At 36.5% G+C, this 6,000-nt stretch overlaps 1 protein-coding gene across 1 annotated transcript in view; it reads left to right on the top strand.

Moving 5' to 3' along the window:
- Window positions 1–6,000, top strand: part of LOC135113851 (probable glutamate receptor) — a 34,378-nt gene that overhangs the window by 5,526 nt on the left and 22,852 nt on the right. The gene's annotated exons all lie outside the window — the stretch shown is intronic.

Raw genomic sequence — 6,000 nt, 5'->3', positions numbered from 1 at the left:
GAATACGAGTAGGGTGTTGTACCAATTGCTCTAGGTCGTGGAGAATAGTTGTAGGCTAGTTCACCAGAATGGTCAGAGAAGGAAGAGGAAAGCCAAAGCTGGTGGTGAACATTGAAGTCTCCAAGAATGGAGATATCTGCAAAAGAGAAGAGGGTCAGAATGTGCTCCACTTTGGAAGTTAAGAAGTCAAAGAATTTCTTATAGTCAGAGGAGTTAGGTGTGAGGTATACAGCACAGATAAATTTAATTTGAGAGTGACTCTGTAGTCGTAGCCAGATGGTGGAAAACTCGGAAGATTCAAGAGCGTGGGCACGAGAACAGGTTAAGTCACTGCGCACACAAACGCAGCATCCAGCTTTGGATCGAAAATGAGGATAGAGAAAGTTGGAGGGAACAGAAAAGCGGCTACTGTCAGTTGCCTCAGACACCTGAGTTTCAGTGAGGAAAAGAAGATGAGGTTTAGAAGAGGAGAGGTGGTGTTCTACAGATTGAAAATTAGATCGTAGACCGCGAATTTTGCAGAAGCTAATGAAGAAAAAGTTGAGTGGGGTGTCAAGACGGTTAGGGTCGTCGACAGAAAAGCAGTCCGATCTGGGGACATTTATGTTCCCCCCCCTCAGATGGGGACTCCGAGGCTGGTGTAGGAGTCGCCATGATGATTTTAAAAATTTTGAGTGAATGGTGTGTGTGTTATTAGGTGCTTGTAATTTTTTGTGGAGAAAGAGAGTTGTCTTTAGAGGGCAGGCTGTGACTGCCCCCTTGTGTTGTGAAACACAAATTGAAACGTTCAGTGAGGTCACAGCTGGGTTTAATGATAAGTTCACAGCACCCCCAGTGAACAGTGCTTTAGACCTCACTGGGAGTAACTATCGTTTCGGCAGGTGTCGACTGCCTCCTCCTATATGAGGGATAGACTCGAAGACCCTGTCTTGAAGGCAAAACCTGACTGTGCAAGCATGTAACAAGTAAAAGTCAGATTAAACCTAAAAAAGAGAAGGTATACATCCCTAAATGAATGATAGTCTGCCAAGAACAGGGTAAATATGAGATCTCAGGCATCTGTAAGTGGAAGGTACCCCTCAAGGGGTAGGATATCCCTAAGGTGGTACCACAACCCTCATAGACATCCAACCATTCATGAAGTAAACAATTCATGCAGGGAAACAACAGAACGTCTGATTTCTGATCACTCAAAAATTTCTGATTTGGGTAGAGCAAACTTGGTATTGTTCAATGCCTCAAAAACCCAATTCCTCCATCTATCAAGTCAACACAACCTTCCAGACATCTATCCCCTCTTCTTCAATTACATTTAACTGCCCCCTCCCCCTCTTTTACGCTGAACATCCTCAGTCTGTCCTTTTTTTTATAATCTAAACTGGAAACTTCACATCTCATCTCTAGCTAAAACAACTTCTATGATGTTAGGCGTTCTTAGACGTCTCCGCCAGTTTCTCTCACCCCCCCTCCCCAGCTGCTAACTCTGTACAAGGGCTATACCTGTCTATGGATGGAGTATGCTTTACATGTCTGGAGGGGTTCCACTCAGTACCGCTCTTCTAGACAAAAGCTTTTCGTCTCATCAACTCCTCTCCTCTAACTGATTGTCTTCAGCCTTTTCCTCATCGCCGCAATGATGCATCTCTAGCTATCTTCTACCGCTATTTTCATGCTAAGTGCTCTTCTAATCTTGCTAACTGCATGCCTCCCTTCTTCCCGCATCCTCATTACACAAGACTTTCTTCTTTCTCTCACCCCTATTCTGTCCACCTCTATAATGCAAGAGTTAACCAGTACTCTCAATCATTCATCCCTTTCTGTGGTAAACTCTGGAAATCCATGCCTGTTTCTGTATTTCCACCTTCCTATGACTTGAATTCCTTCAAGAGGAAGATTTCAAGACACTTACGAGTATCCTTCAAGTTTTGAGTACCGCTTCGGACCTTGTTCATGGACTGCCATCTCAGTAGGCCTTTTTTTTATTTTTTTTATGTATTCATGTTGCTCTTGGCCGGTGCCCCTTATTGCGCCATAAGGACCGCCAGAGAAAGCACAATAAATGAGCAAGAAAAGTCCCAAAGACAAAAAGGAAGAAAAAATAAATCCTCAAAAAGGCCTGGCACACACTAGCCATCCGGGAAAACAACAACAGAGGAGCTCACTCAAGATAAACAACAAGTGCTTCATTGTAGAAACACCAGGTACTAACCATGAAGACAGACCGACAGAACAGTCGTGCAGAAAAACAGCAGGTGCCGAGTCTGCGGTGAAAACCGTGGAGACGAGAAATAATGTCTGTGAACGCTGGCAAGAGAATGACTTATAATCCCCCCACCCACCCATAGACCAGCTTGCGACTCCCGTTTTCTATTCATTCATACTACTAGTGCAGCCTAAACTATTTTAGATTAATGTTTTGGTTGTATATTATGTATTGTATATTATGTATATGTATATGTATATTATGTATTGTATATTATGTACCAATCTGGGAATAGCGCTCCTAATACGGCCACTATAGCAAGTACGCTAGTTGAGTGAGTCTCACTAAAACAAATGTTATTGCCGAAATATTACTATATTGTTATTATTGTTATGATTGTATAGCTATATTTTATTACTATTATTATTATTATTATTATTATTATTATTATTATTATTATTATTATTATTATTGCTGTTCTTAGTGTACTTATTGTTATAGTCTTTATTATTTTTGCCACTAAATTATTATTATTACTATCATAGTCCAGTCCGTAATTTTTAATATAATTTCAATGGTACTAATTTTAAATCTGACAACCATATACCTCAGACACGTTACAGTTTTATTTAATAGCCAAGTGCATTTTTTTTTACCCAAAATGTGGAAATATGATAAAAAAAAAAAAATGTCGTAACATTTTAATATATCGTCCTTTTGACGGGGAACTGAACTTCAAGCATTGTAATCTAATTATCACTTAACTTTAAATTCAGTAAGCATTTGTGTGCTTATTAGTATTTTCTTTGTTATTTATACGATATTCTTGGTTCGTCACGCATCAGATTCTAAGAAAATAAGCTAGTATGGTTGGGCTCCATTTATCTGTGTAGCTACTCCCCATTTTAGTTATATCCTGATGAAAATTTCTCTGTGTGTTCAACGGTGACAGCTCCTGCATTCTCCGGGAAAAAAAAAAAAAAAAAAGGAAGATACGAATCCTGAAAATGAAGTTTCACTGACATTGTAACCTAGATGCCATTAGCTTTTGATAAGTTCGTCCACTAAAACATTGTAATGGATCTAGTTTTGCTTTCCCAAAAGACCTCTACACACACTTAAATGCACATTAAGGTGCTGACTCATTTTCATTTATCGTTAACTGAATTATTCATTGTCAAGCATGAGGTCACAAATTTGCGGTCCCACAAACATGCCTTCCTTAACTTTTGCATTACTTTTATTTATTTATTTATTTATTGATTTCATAAGTATACGAATGTTTGTTTATCATGCATCAACTGTTTGACGAACCGTTTCATCAAGCCCAGATATGTATATTGTGGTGGAAAAATGATATTCTCCTTTTTTATTCACAGTTGGTTAATTAAGAACATTGTGAGACCTTTGTGTCACTTTGCCTCTTGGTGGCCATTCAGATCGGAAGTAATGTTCTGGTCTTGCCTGGCTACCCACTTACATAAGAAACACATGTATTTTGTAAAGCCAGTTTTCCATCCATTACGAATGACTACAATTTTCTAATTTGAGCAAACAAGAATTTGATGTTCTTTGTATTTGATCCGATCTAGAATGAAAGAAAGATATTCATGTGTTTATTTTATTATTATTATTTTTTTTTTTTATGCAAGAGGATCAATGGCCAAGGGAAACAAAAAGAGAAAAAAGGAAAATATTTCCACTAAGGTGCCAGTCCCAAAAGAGATGTCAAGAGAATCATCGAACATTAAAGGAAAAGTGTCTTGAAACCTTTCTCTTGAAGTAATTCAAGTCATAGGAAGGAGGAAATACAGAAGCAGGCAGGGAGTTCCAGACTTTACTAGAGAAGGGGATGAATGATTGAGAATACTGGTTAACTCTTGCATTAGAGAGGTGGACAGAATTCGGATGAGAGAAAGAAGAAAGGTTAGTGCAGCAAGGTCGCGAAAGGAGGGAAGGCATGCAATTAGCAAGATCAGAAGTGCAGTCAGTATGAAAATAGCAGTAAAAGATAGCAAGACATGCAACATTGCGGCGATGAGAACGAGACTGAACGAGACTAAAATAATTTTATGAGTGGAAGCCCCCCTTCCCTATACATGTGAATCATACTCCATACATGGACGGATAAGGCCCCTTTAAACAGTTAGCAGCTGGGGGGTGGGGGGTGAGAAAAACTGGCGGAGACGATTCAGAATTCCTAACTTCATAAAAGCTATTTTAGCTAGAGATGAGATGTGAAGTTTCCAGTTTAGTTTATAAGTAAAGGACCGACCGAAGATGTTCAGTGTAGAATTGGGGGATTGTTGAGTGTCATTGAAGAAAAGTGGATAATTATCCGGAAGGTTGGGTCGAGTTGATAGATGGAGGAACTGAGTTTTTGCTCTACACCAAAAAAGGAATTTTCGAGAGATCAGAAGTCAGGCTTTCTGTGGCTTGCCTGCGTGAACTGTTTACTTCCTAAAGGGTTGGACGTCTATGAAAACTGCACGGTAGGAGTGGATAGGACAAGAAGTTTGGTCTAAACATTGATGAATAATAGGAAGAGAGTGGATGACAGGACAGTACCCTGAGGAACACCACTGTTAATAGCCTTAGGAGAAGAACAATGACCGTCTACCAGCAATAGAAGAGTCAGAAAGGAAACTTGAGATGAAATTACAGAGAAAAAGATAGAAGCCTTGGAGGGTAGTCTGAAAATCAAACGTTTGTGCCGGACTCTATCAAAAGCTTTTGATATGTCTAAGGCAAAAAAGCAAAGGTTTCACCAAAATCTTTAAAAGAGGATGACCAAGATTCAGTAAGGAAAACCAGATTAGTTGCAAAGCGGCCTTTTTAAAGTAACAGTGTACAACCTGGGAAGGAGTTTCCTATGTGAAACAAAATAGATTTAATGCTGTACAGATATCCATCAACAAACACCCTCATGTGACTTGGTTCACAGTCAATTCCAAGAACGCCAAATACTTCCCTAATACCATTGCAGAAATAAAGATTGTTTTTCATTAAGTAGTAATGGAAATCCAGTGTAGAATTTTATCATTGGCCAGAAACCAGAAAATATAAGAAAAGAAACTGAAATGCAACATCCTATTATAATAAATTGCACCATAAGTATGTTCAGAAAATTATCCTTGTTGAAACCTTGAAAAAAAAAAGTCTTAGAAGAAAATGAATGTGATTTTTCCCACAAGAAAAATCCTTAAAAATGCTGTTATCACTATTTTTTGTTTTGTTTTACTACTTTAGATATTATTGATAATAATAATAATAATAATAATAATAATAATAATAATAATAATAATAATAATAATAATAATAATAAAAACAACAACAACAACAACAACAACAACAACAATACTACTACTATTACTACTACTACTACTACTACTACTACTACTACTACTACTACTAATAACAATAATAATAATAATATTATCATTATTATGATCATTATTATTATTATTATTGTTAATTATTATTATTATTATTATTATTATTATTATTATTATTATTATTATTACTTCTATTTTCATTAATATCACTATAATAATAATAATAATAATAATGATAATAATAATAATAATAATAATAATAATAATAATAGTAATCTTTTTTTTCTTCTTCTTCTTCTTATTATTATTATTATTATGATTATTATTATTATTGTTGTCGTTGTAGTTGTTGTTGTTTTTGTTATTACCACTATTAATACTATTACTGAGGTAGCTTTGTTTTCCTCTATTTATTTATTAATTATTATTATTTTTTTTTACTGTTTTGTTTTCTTCTTAGGC

The sequence above is a fragment of the Scylla paramamosain genome, chromosome 26 (assembly GCF_035594125.1).
Source record: "Scylla paramamosain isolate STU-SP2022 chromosome 26, ASM3559412v1, whole genome shotgun sequence".
Classification (NCBI taxonomy): domain Eukaryota; kingdom Metazoa; phylum Arthropoda; class Malacostraca; order Decapoda; family Portunidae; genus Scylla; species Scylla paramamosain.
Note: the sequence above shows the minus strand (reverse complement) of the source record. Positions and strands in the feature narration are given on the sequence as shown.